We start from the raw sequence: 13,490 nt of genomic DNA on the forward strand, positions 1-13,490 counted from the left end.
AGCAACTGATAAAGGAAAGGTAGGGAGGTTAACCAGGACTGAGCCCGGTTGGCTACCCTACACTGGGGAAAGGGAAAAGGGGACGGAAAGAACTGTCAGGACTTCCCTCTTCGGCCGTGACCTCCCGTATAGCCAGTTACCTGGTATCCCGCTGGATTCTGCGCCCACGTTCAACGTGACCAAGTCTGCCGCGCTCCTTGCGCGTCCTCGTTATTGCACGCCAAAGAACTTGCAATGTGCCGTGAAGAGCCGCAGCGGAAGCTCCCGAAGCTGGATAGGGATTCGTCACCATGGCTGGTTTCCCTGGCGGCCGGCCAGCCTTGAAGCGCTATGCCGTCGCTGCAGACGGCAAGGAGATAACGCAAGCTGCTCGCGGGGCCGGACAGGGGGTGATCTCGGAGACGTGACGAAAGGCGGGGGGGGGGGGGGGGGGGAGGCGACATCGACGGCACAGACGCTCTTTTTTCCAGCCAGTTTCGGCTTCAAGGAGCCTCCGAAGGGGAACTAATTGTTCGCGTAGCTCCCACATGAAATCCGCTATGAAAAATTTAGTCGTTGGAATAGGTAGCGCCGCGAGGACGGGCATCAAAGTACTCATTTGCCATAGCCACCTATTGTTGATAATTAGAAAGTTAATTACCGTAACATCGCTAATTACGCGCGTAATTGCGAAAATTGTTGTGTATATAGATGCTGCCAATCCGTACACTCGAATGATAAACATAAAGTTACCGTGATTTATATTTGTCTAACATTAAAAATTTGGTGCAGCTAAAAACACCCTATATATATATATATATATATATATATATATATATATATATATATATATATATATATATATATATATATAATCATATTGTAAGAAGCCAACAAACGTTGACATCAAGGACAACATAGTGGAAATTACTTGTACTTACTAAATGAATGCAAGAAATGATGGTAATTCTCTACTAAAGATTTAAATTTAGATACAATTTTATATTTTGGATTAGTAATATTTTAGGTCTATGTTTTTATAATATATTTGGTGAGAGGTTATATTATGTTTTTTTTCTAAAAATAACTTTGCCTATTGTAAGGAGTAAAAGCAGTAATAATCTTAACGTATTAGATATGCCTAAATTTGAACTTAATTATTTAATTGCTATTTTCACCTAACTAATTTTCGCAATTTTATTGGTTAATTTTTTCTACATAAAAAATTAACCAATACTAATGGAAACGAAAGTGCATGAAAAAAAATATCCCACGTCATCGCATTAGGCGTGCGATGCTCTACCAATTGAGCTACTGCAGCGTCGTTTTCCCATCCACTTTCTTATATATACAGACATACATATATATACATACATGCGTATATATATATATATATATATGTATATATATATATATATATATATATATATATATATATATATATATATATATATATATATATATATATATATACGAGAGAGTGAGTGAGTGAGTGAGTAAAATTGACGGTGGTCTGCTCCGGAAACACCCACCGCGGAACGTACTGTGGTTAACACCTCAGACTACAAGACGAAAGTCCTATAGAAACACATCCGGTCACAACTGACGGTCAAGAAGAGGCAAGCTTCATATGAGGGATCTGTCCTATACCTGAATGACTTTTCGTTGCCCTAGAAATTTCAGCATGTTCTGCGGCGGCACCCCAAGTTCTTTGGAGCCTTGCCTCCGCCAGGAATAAGGAATAGCTACAACTCGGGCTTCCACTGGCCAGTGACGAAGAACCATATAGGTGTGTCGTGGAATGCGTTGACATAGTACTGAGTGATACGCTGAGGAATGAGCGTAAGTGGTTTGTTGACCCTTTGGCAAAGTTTTATTCCAAAAACAAACTCGGGGTTCTCGCTTCTGATATAAAAAGGGGTTTTTTTTTGCTACCATAAATGATGGTGCCTTTCCGAATAAGCTGTGGAAATTCTGGGGAGAAATTTTAAGCCAGTTTTGGGGAAAATCAAGGAGGTTCAAACGATACTGCAGCTTTTGTTAAAAAGGCTTAACTTAGAAAAGCTTGAGTGTTGAAAAAGCGAAAAGTGCAGAGCTCGAAATATTTTTCACCATTAAAACGCAGAAACCGGAAATGCAGTTTAGAGGAATAGTATCGGAAAAGGACACCTGACAGCTAGCCAAGACGATGTATCTCCTGAAGCACCTTTCTGCGTAGTTATAACAGACCCTTTTTATGTTAACTACTCTTTCGTTATAGTGGAGTACCTTAATAGCAATGACCCTGCTGGCTTCACAGCCTTAAGCATTGTCGTAGTAGATCTTTATTATTCCTTGCCGCACGACAAATTGTTAGGCAGCGTTGAAAAATATGTTGTCTAAGGTAATGACGAACTTGCCTTTAGGAATAGATACGATATTTTAGTTGAGTCCTTTTTCAAGTTCTCCACCTTTTACTTAAAACATACCTTCGTCATTTCGATCGGAAACCTTTATATGCAGAAATGAGGCGTCTCTATATGTTCGTGCGTGGTGCCAGTTTTGAGTTCCATATTTACTGGCAAGGTAGACATCTAGGGCTTTAAAAATCAAACTTTAGGGTGGTATATCAATCTTCAGATATGTGGACGATTATTTTATTTTAATTGACAAGCACGTCAGAGAAAAGTGAAGACATTGTTGACTGCATTGAAAATGAAGGGACGTGTCTGGAATTCACTTCCGAGCTACCGTTCAGTAATAGATTGCAGTTCCTTGACATGGTGCGTAAATTTTGTTAGGTATCACGTTTGCTGGCATTGTAACCCATGATCTGCCAAGCCGGTTCTAGATTTCGCGGCGGTGAACTCCAAAATTGTAAAGCGCCGAATTGTTTTGACGCGCCTACGTGCGATCAATGAAAAAAAAGTTGCGTGCGCAAGCTGAGCACAAGCTTGTATATGCAAGTGGATCGCCTTAAGGCCGCGGGTTATTCTATGCACCTAATCACATCAGTTTGCGAAAAGGTCGTTCGAAATGTAAAGAAAGAAAAATACGGGCGTCTTCCTTCTGCGCACAATGAAGGAAACACGAATTGTCCAGTTATTCCCTATGTATACAAAAAATGTCACACGCCCCACGAAATGTGGGGAAGTGCTGTGTCCATGGCGTGCGGGTGGTATTTTCTGCACCACACAGGCTTAGCCACAATTGTTACATTGTGCACAGAAGGGCAAAGGGCGCATTATTGGGCAATAGGAAATGCAGTCGGAAGCATGTGAATCTTTTTGCTGATTGTGTTTCAAGAGTGGTGTACAAAGGCGAATCAGAAAGTATTTGCCCTGGTTTTTTATTAGCCGAAATAAGATACTATCGTGAGCAATATGAGTGGGAACATAGGAGCGCGTGTTAGAAAGACTCGAACCCTGCTTTGGGTGATATATGGCATCCGCCATCGGAAACAATGTGTAAAGGGGGACGCTGTTCTAACAGAGGTTCGCGCACCCACCATGTGTCCGTTTATACAAAGGGCAAAACTTCACATCGCCAGCTCAAATTCATAACACTGATATTGCGGTTACTAGTAACATTGTGCACTGAAGCGTGGACAAATGTAGCACTGTTTTAATGGGTAAGCATTCTAGAGCTACTTTCCTGGGAAATTTGTCAATCTGTCTGTAACGCCTGGCACACTATGGGCTTCATAAAGTATACATGGGATCCTATAGGGCTATATGTGAGAACGCCTCATCACTGTGCATGGCTACTGAGAATTACGATTATGACTGCATATAGTGAGTACTGAAGAGGTGTAGGAGTAATTATAGTTAGCAAAAGAGTAATAAGATTAACTACGATGAAATTGAGCCTGATTTTAAATAAGACTCCTTAAGACTAATGAGGGTAAAGCAAGCTGACGGATATTAATCATTGTTATAAAATAATTGATTATATCGTTAACTATAATGATTTAATTACTTAGTATAATCAAGAGTAAATAAAGCTAAATTAAGCATAGTTAAAATTAATTGTGGTTACATTATTCAGCCCAATAAAATTAATTCCGAATGATTAGGTTCACCAATTAGGTCATTGCAAAAAGCCATTGCAATACTTGTACCACACTGCGTCATCCTTCACACCGTGAGCCGCGGTGTGCGTAACCCGGCCACTAAATCATTGTTTGCATGGGTGCAAGGTGAGCGACTGGAAATAATGCATACGCATTATCGGACAAGCCTGACTAGGGAGTTCTGTTACTGCGATTTGGTGTACCGTAAGTGTTGCGAAGCATTAAAAAATTGTCCGTAAGGGTGAGTCGAAAACAAATTTATTGGCGCTTGCCAAATGTAAAAATTAGGTAAAAATAAAGCACATCAAACAGGAGAGCAGCATCGCCCCAACGTCTCGTCGCTTTTCTCTTTTCTGGCTCGATGAAGGCGGTGACACGCTGAAGGCGCTTCCGGTCTTCTTCTATTGCTTGCCGCAGTTGGTCGGACGCCGCCAAGTCCAAAGACAATTGCACTTTCATACGGCCCTAAACACGCTCTATAATATTCACATCAGCACCCTTCGCGCACCATTGAAATTTCATTAAGCCTCGCTCTTCCAAAAGGCAAGCCACGTCCTTCGTAGTGTGAACGGGAGACAAGTGCTGTTGGAAAAATATATTACCCATCTGGATGCGGTCCATTCGACACGTAGGGATCACCTGGTTCTCGAGCAATGTGCAATGGGCAGTACAGGTAAACCTCCCATGAGTTCTTACCAGTGGACCTATGCCGTCGTGTGAACTCCCCCCGCACACGTTCGCAGATGTGCGTCCAGTGGTGGCCACCTCCAGGATATCCTTCGGACTAAAGCCCTGCTTCATGTCCGCCACACACTCTTTGGTCGGTCCCAGTGGCTCGAAAATGTAGACTCACATGAAAAAAACCATATACTTCCACTCATCTCGCTCTAGCTGCGGCGTTCAGTAGCAAGCCTGAGGCGATCTGCTTTGTCAGCTGCTGTGAGAAGAGGTTTCTGAATGGCGACGCGACTTCGTAATACTCCTTCCCCGAGCCTTCGCCGTACCATGCTATCCATCGCAGCGTCCAGGCCAAAAGCACATCGCACGTCATTTACACTTTGAAATGACCTGTCGTTCACTGCAGTAACACTGGAAAGCTCTTGGTCATTTGAAGTACATCGATGTCGCCTATGGTGCAGCGCATCATTTATGCGTCTTTCGTCTCGGTAAGCCTGCACAGTGCCGTCGATGGTCTTCAAAAGACGGCTTGTCACGAGAGCAATATAACGCTCCCTATAACCTCTTTGAGACATTTCTATCATGTAGTCACGCTGTCTAATAGGCCCCCGAGATATCGCCAGGCTACACAATCGCAGTTGACTGTTGTGCGTTGCTCACTGTAGTGTTCTACATAAGTGCTTTTGAAATGACTTTTAAAATACGAGCCAAGCTGTAAAGATCCCGTCAAACGGTTGCACGAACAAAAAATGAAAGAGCGGGAAAGAAAAAACAAATGACTCGCTTTAAGTCACTGCGGCACATAACCGTGTTATCGGCTGTCGGCGGCCAGTTAAATGCCGCCTAAATTGCTGTTTTCGAGAAACGCAGGTGCAGTGGTTGTGCCAACAGTTAGTGGAAGAGCGCCCCTCCCCCTCTTTCCCGTATACGTTTTCGACAGCGCCAGCCGCGTATCGCTCTGACTCGGTTTCGGGGCTATTTGTCACGCGTTCGCGTGTTCCTGGCCATATTTCTCACGATAGTACACCGAGGTAATTACAAATATACGTACTATTCTACGTGCCTTGCACTATTTTTCGACGTAGTCCACACGCTGGTTCAGACATTTGTCCCATCGCTGCACTAAGTTTGAGAAATGTTGTCAATCAGCGACGCACGTGGCCTCCCCGAACGCTCATTGTCACGCAAGTCATCACGGCCGTTTTGCGAACTCACAACACCACCACCTCACACTTCTTAAAGCGAGACACTTTTCCCAATACGTGGGCTGCATTTTCCATTGGATTTCCATAGACCTTCGTCCCTTGCTCTACAGAAAAGAAATCCCACTTCGTTGCTCGCACGCCGTGGACGTGTGAAGTACAACCGCCATCAAGAACTGACAGCAGCGTCGGGCTGCGAAGCTACCGGTCGATAAGGTCGGACCGGTCCAAGAAAGGTCCACTGCTGAGAATGTAAATGTTCACTTCGCATTTACATATGTAATTAGGCTAATGAAAATAGGGGCAAGGACTTTCTGATGCCCCCTCGTACAACATTCCTCTTTCCTGTTGTCATATGTATTTTGGCCAAACAGGCCGATCTGGTAACGTACGCCTGAGTGAACACAGAAATTCATTAAATGGCGCAGCGTCCTCTCTTGCCTCCGATTGCCAATCGTGCCAGCGTAGACACCTCTTCGAAAACACGGTCATTTTCTTCCGTCATCCTAACCAAACCACACGAGAAATCTGGCAAACCTATCAAACCACCAAGAACGCCGCACTGTGCCTAAGCCAGCCATCGGTATTACTGCATGACAGATAATTGAATATCATTAATCGATGTCTAACATGTTCCTTGGATGTATGTTAGGTTTGCTTCGTCTTGACATGCGCTATGCGACCAATTTTTGAATATCTGTGTATCTTTCCACACGTGCACTAAAGATCGATTGTGAGTGAGCGCTTGTGGTGTGTGTTCCTTTTCTTCATCCAGTGTCTTTCTTGACCTCTAACTTTTTTGATAACGTAATACCAAATAGCCCACCTATCCATCCTAGTGGTCCTTAACTTCCCAAGCTAATTCCTTGTTAACATTCAAGTTTCTGCCCCATATGTTCCTAGTGCTAGAATGCAATATTTATACAATTTTCTTTTCAACTATAGCGGTAAGCTCCTAGTCAAGATTTGGTAATATCTGCCATTATTCACTCCAACCTATCTTCATTCACCTGCAAATTTCGTTTTAATGATCAGGGTCTCCTGTAAGTAACTGACCTAGATAGACGTACCCCTGCGCAGATTCTAGAGGCTGCATGCCGATCATAAATTTTTGGTCGCTTGACAATCTATTCAACATTACCTTTGTCCTCTGCATAATAATGTTCAATCCGTCTTTTACACATTCTTGGTTAAAGTCCTCAATAATTTTCTGCAATATGTCCCCAACATTGCCTAAGAGGACAGTGTCATCTGCAAACGGAAGGTTGTTGAGATATTCGCCGTTGATCCTCACTCCTAATTATATCCAGTCTGATAGCTTGGATGTTTCGCCTGAGCATGCAGTGAATAGCATTAACTCTTCAATGGGGAACCGCCGTGGTTGCTTAGTGGCTATGGTGTTGGGCTGCTGAGCACGAGGTCGCGGGATCGAATCCCGGCCACGGCGGCCGCATTTCGATGGGGGAGAAATGCGAAAACACCCATGTACTTAGGTTTAGGGGAATGTTAAAGAACCTCAGGTGGTCGAAATTTCCGGAGTCCCCCACTACGGCGTGCCTCATCATCAGAAAGTGGTTATGGCACGTAAAACCCCAAAATTTGTTTTCTCTGTGGAGGACTAAAACATGTCAAGCCGGAAGTGCCACTGAGACAGCGTTGAAGTGAGTCTGAGGAGTTGCTGATACGTACACTGTGCCTTCACGTAAATACCGTATTTACTCGATTGTAAGCACACCCTTTTTTCATAATCGCGATGCCCAAAGTGAGGGGGGGGGTGCTTAGATTCGAAAAAATCTAGAATGACCCCCCCCCCTCCCTCTTTTCGCTGCGACATCACGAGATGGGTGCGAGAAATAACATTTTATTTTGCACACATCCAAAAGAAAAATTTTATAAGACAGTGAACACACGGTTTGTGTCGGATGCTCAGTGACTATCACTGCCGCTCACGAGTCCGCGCGGCTCTGCAGTCCGGCTGTGCGGCAAGATCGCGCCGTGGACGCCGACTCCGACGGCTCCCGCTCCATGACAGAGCGAGCAAGGGCACTTGGCGGCCTTGGCTGCGAGCTCTTCCTAACATAGGGGGTGCTTAGATTCGCATGCAAACTTTCTTCCCCAATTGTTTCGCGAAAATAGAGGGGGGTGCTTAGAATCGGGGGGTGCTTAGAATCGCGAAAATACGGTATGTCAGTTCCACATAAGCGAAACAATTTTTGAGCCGTCAGGCTGAATGCTGCGAACATCACGGCCTTAACCTGAAGTTCCTGCCGTACTTCAGTGCAATCTATACGATATGCATTTACCGCATGCATATATATATACGTACGCATGCATATGCATATACCGCCGAATACACAGAAAGGACGTAGGTTCGTCCAAACGCACTGCACCAGTGATTACACTGTGCGCCGCCGCGAGAGCACGCAAGACAGCGTAATTCGAATGACGTAAATGCTGATCTTGCTGATACGACGCGTTTAACTGACCGCGTTTAGCATCTGTGCACGCTTTGCATTGTTCACTTCGCGATACCAGGCCACTGTGACCAGCCTTTTCGTGCCGTCATGTTGATCTGACTCCTGGTGGTAGTGAAAAACTTTTATTGATGAGAAAGCCAAAAGTAAAAAAAAAATTAAGAAGCAGTGTTGTGGGCGGCCTTCAGGCGGCCGGTTGTGGCGTCCACTACTGCGCAGCAGGCGCGGGGCACCGTAAGATAGTCACTTGCTGGAAGAAAATCCTTGCGCCGGATTCATGAACGCCTACGAAGGCATCCTTAAGTAAGGTGAGGAAAAGATAAATAGAACACCACACGAAGCGACTCAAAGATGTGAGTGGACGTCATTTTGCCCAGGATTTATATTAGTCTGCGGTTTAGAATAAGCCCCTCATGTCAAGCAAGACGACGATATATGCTGTCTGCTGCAGTTTTTTTACATTTTTTGTCGTCTGGTCTTCCAATGGCATGTTGACTGTTACTGGGCATGAAAAAAAAGTTTTTGTTTCGGTGACGCAAGTCTTTGGAGATCACGCATAAGTGCCTCGATATGAGGTGGTACCCTATAGGGTCTAGTTCTTTTGATACTGAACGCGCTTTGCCAATTTATAACAAAGAAACCTTGGCGCACGTCGCTTTATGTATATGGATCATCGACTTCGTCCCGAATTGAAACTATCATCAATAGAATAAAATGCTGACGCTACAGCAAGGAAGAAGACAGCCAATCCTGCTACAGCAACACGTTTTGGTAATTACAAGTAGAGTTTCTTAGTCATTTTTGTTTCATTTCGCATGCAGAATTACACCCTCAAAACCTAATGAAAAAAATAATCATACGCAGACTCTTGAGCGACGTAACGCTTAAAGTAGAAAGGTTATGATAGCATACTCATAACACACCAATGACAAACTTAACGGTTGTCAGAGACACCACACTTCTATCTGCTTCCACCCAAAAGAGTGTCATGACGAGTATAAAGAGTCAGGCAATTGCGCGCTTAAAAAACCGCAGTCCACTGTTTACATCGGAGCAAAAGTTGTGACCAAAGAAATATTTCAGTCATTGGTAAACTTCATAAGACTGCGATGAATCATCGTAAAAGATCTGCACTGGCGATGAAACGTGGATTTACGAAGCGACATCGAGCAGAAGTCGCAGCGCACTGAGTGAAAAAGGCAACATGAGGTAAAACGGAAAAGCACTTAAGAACAGTTAAAACAAATCAGTCACGTTCATCGTGTTTTCGGCTGCCATGGCATTGCACGACACGAATTTGTACTTGAATGTCAAACTGTAAATGCAGCTATTTTGCGTGAAGGTCCTGAAGCGTCTGAGAAATCGTGTGAGGTGCATTCGACCAAATTTGGCGAAAAAAGGGGGCAGGATTCTTCATCCTGATAATGCCCCTGCGCATTCTGCAATGATAGTGCGTCCGTTTTTGGCACACAATTACATCGCTGTACTGGCACAACCTTTTTAATTACCGGATTTAGCCCGTTGCGACTTCCTTAACGCGAAGCTTTCCTTGCCTCGTTCCTGGACTTGCCGAGTGCTGCTGCTGCCTTAGCAAATAGCTCATACACATTCCAACGTTGACTACCCCTACAGGTTTGCCGCCTCGCCATCGTCGTTCTATCATCGTAGTCATGCCATCATCGTACAGTCGTCATGCTGTAATGGTCATTCTATCGTCGTCATTCTGTGGTAGTCATTCCCATGTCGTCATCCAGTTGTCGTGCCGTCGTCGTGATGCCATAGTGGTCATTGCATCGTCGTCATTACCGTCGTCGTCATTCCAGCTTAGTGACTCTATTGTCGTCGTGCCGTCGTCGTCATTCATTCGTGGTCACGCCTTTGTGATCATTCTGCCGTCGCCATTCAGTGATAATCATACCGGTGTCATCGTGCTGTAATAATCATGTCGTCGTCTTCATGCAATTACCGTCATTGCGTTGTCCTCATACAGTCGTCGTCCTTCAATCATCGTCATGCCATTTTCGTCACGCCGTCATCGTCATTCTATCGTCCTCACAGCATTGTGGTCCAAACATCGTCGTCATTCCAATGTAGTCTTTACTCCACAGTTGTCATTGCGTCGACATCATGCATTCGTATTCACGCCATTGTTGCTATTGCGTCGTCGTCATTCTGTCATAGCTCATCCACTGTCGTTAGGCGTTGTCGCCACGCTGTCGTCGACATTCCTTCGTAGTGATTCCGTTGTTGTAATACAATAGACGCATTGACGTCGTGGCCGTTACAGCGTCGTGATTCCAGTTTTGTCATCCCATGTTTGTTATACCTTGGTCGTCGTTCCTTCGTCGTCATGCGTGGAATCTGCATGTTCGAGCGCCACAGTTTACGTTTGTGTTGAGCGAGGCATTTCACAATGAAAAATGTGTATGAATTGATGGTGTGCTCTATACTTGCAAATGGCCGTCAAACAAGAGCAACGCTCTTTCCAAACAACAAATTAAGCTTTGCTTAAACCATTTGCCTCAGTGCGTGGGTATACGAAACGTTTTCTTCCACAAATGCAAACTCGTGCTCGGGGGCGATATTTGGGGATGTGACTGCAACTCAAAAAGAAACATCACTGCTGTAGCGCTTAACAGAAAAGGAATTCCGAAGGGGCTTCTAACAACGGAAGAGGTAGAAGCACTGTGTTACGTCTGATGGCAAATATATTGAAGGTGACCTCATAATTTATCTGTAAGTTTTTGAAATGAAATTTTTGATGTACTACATGAACTCTTGGACATACTTCCGAGACTCCACAATTTTCGTCACTCCTCCTTGGCGAGGAGCGTGTAAATTTATTTGCTATACTGGTATATTATAGCCCATATTCTTCGCTGTCTTTCCAGATCTGGATGCCAACCCTGAGAATTGCGAGTTCTACACCTCAAGTTTCGAAGAGCTTGGCGGAATGACGTATTTCAGTGCACCGGTACAAGCGGTTCACACACCATAGACGGTGGAAGGACATCACGTGCTCCGAGTGCTTCTCATGCCTGGACTTTCGAAACTTTGAAAGGAAACTTATCACTCACTTATTAACAATGCGTAACACTGCGCATGCGTGCACATGTCCTCACTTTCCTTTTTTTGTGCTTTTCTCTTCCTGTGGCGATGTTTTCGATGACGTAAAAAATAAAATTATTAGAAAAATGTATCTCATTTATGAAATTTTCCCTACTACTGTGTTTTCTTGTTTTAATTATTGAGCTATTTCAGTTTTATGTGATTTTAGCGTATAAAAGAACAGCTGCCATATAAGTGTTTTTTTCCTAATAACAATCCGTAGGGACCCTTTAACAAATTTGTTGGGCACCAAAAGTGTGTACTTTGCCATTGTATACGTTAATTATGTTAAATAAAGTTTCAAATACACTTTAAAAAAAAATTTTCGAACTTTCAAAAACGATTCCGATGAGCTGATTATCTGATTTCATAATTTTTTTTACCGCTAATTTCTGTATTAGTGTTCAGCATGAGAAATGAAAACCAAATGCTATGTTACTGTTAACCTGCGTTTTTCTTTCATTTAAATGTTAACGATTCTTGAAGGTCTTGTAATATATAAAATAAATTTTTTTGCTGTGAAACAACTTAGCACTTGTGTACGGCTTTTTTGTTTTCATTTGCTGTCCTTGTCTCTTGATCTAAAAAAAATACTCAATGTCAAAGCTAGCGTGGTCTATATTCTTAAACTATGCCTGTTTAATATTAGGAAACAACGAATCTACCATGCCCTGTAAGATAAATGAACTTGTAAAAGTAAATACATTGATGCATTTATAGAAAAGCACGTTTTAGCCTGACTTCACCAAGCAATTTAGTACAATGTACCCTTTCGTCATATACATCATGATAATGACTGACAGTTTTTGATACTTTAGAAACTCATGTCGACGCAGGCTCTAACTGTTAACTAAGAGTTAAGCTTTGAGCTGTAAATTTAATTTGTTCCTTCTATTTTTCAGCTGGTGCATATTGAGCTATAGTAGGCATTCTTCTTTGAATCATTGCATAGTTCAAGAAATCCCTTTTGCAAAAGGAGCTAAAGAAGAAGCGCTCATATTCATTCAAAAAAAAAAGTTCAGTGCCATTTCACTTTTTCAAGGTGGATGACCAGGGAATCTGTGTATGTTGGCCTCTTCATGGCGATCTATCCATTGCCGCGCCTAAAACGCCTTATGCACATAAATGGAAGGCGAGGCGCGACTAGTCGCTCCTCCACGATGTTGAGCGCGAGAAGATGATGAGGCACCAAGGGACATACACACCTTTGTACTGTTACAAAACGCGGCACGACACCTTTCACTAACAAATATCGGCACGTAGAACAGACACGCACCTCACCGCACTCCGAGGGCACACACTCCTTCAGCTTAGCCAAAGCGATCCTGCGTTGGTCAATTTCGCGCAGTACAGTAAAGGTTGAACGGTCTCTCAAAAACCACGGGTGGTCACACAAAATTGGTTCCCCGAAAACTCCCTCTGATGCCTCGCCGTTGCTCTGGTGATACGTTCCAAGTTTGCGGGATCAGGACCACATGGACGGTCCGCATTTCTTTTCGCCTCGCGGTGCTGGCGGGCGGCACGTTTACGGGACCGACACCACGGGAGAGCGGAAGGAAAGGAGATACGCAATCGCTTGGAACGCCGACAAAGAGAGGGAGGTGCGAACGTAGACATGGCCCACGCGGGTCAAAGTACAGTATCTGTTCTTATCAGCCTGATGTCTGATACGGGTTGTATTTGGACGTAAGACATATAAACTTATATTTGCAAGTTGGCAGAGTGCTTAAACTCTGCTTCACCTCCTCTGCGAGTGGGCCCGGTATTGTACTATCTTCGGGATTGGCCCACGTATGGGGTGAAATTCTCGCTCTACGCCGCTCGATAGAAGCACCCAATTTTCTACAGAACCTAGCCATATACAGCTACGCTGTTTAAATTACTGCTAAAATATTGAAGTATCGGCGAATGCTTACATACTAAACTCACTGTACGTTTCTTCAAGTGTCATTGCGGTAAGTGTTAAGATCGCTTGAATGTGGCCGGTGAAAATCATTT

The 13,490-nt window shown here is 43.9% G+C and overlaps 1 non-coding gene across 1 annotated transcript; it reads left to right on the top strand.

Annotated features, from left to right (window-relative positions):
• Positions 1 to 13,105: 13,105 nt before the first annotated feature.
• LOC126516973 (U2 spliceosomal RNA) lies at positions 13,106 to 13,288 on the top strand. The gene has a single exon (XR_007596165.1). It is a non-coding gene; the product is annotated as a U2 spliceosomal RNA (small nuclear RNA).
• Positions 13,289 to 13,490: the final 202 nt, after the last annotated feature.

Source organism: Dermacentor andersoni, chromosome 1, assembly GCF_023375885.2.
Source record: "Dermacentor andersoni chromosome 1, qqDerAnde1_hic_scaffold, whole genome shotgun sequence".
Taxonomy (NCBI): domain Eukaryota; kingdom Metazoa; phylum Arthropoda; class Arachnida; order Ixodida; family Ixodidae; genus Dermacentor; species Dermacentor andersoni.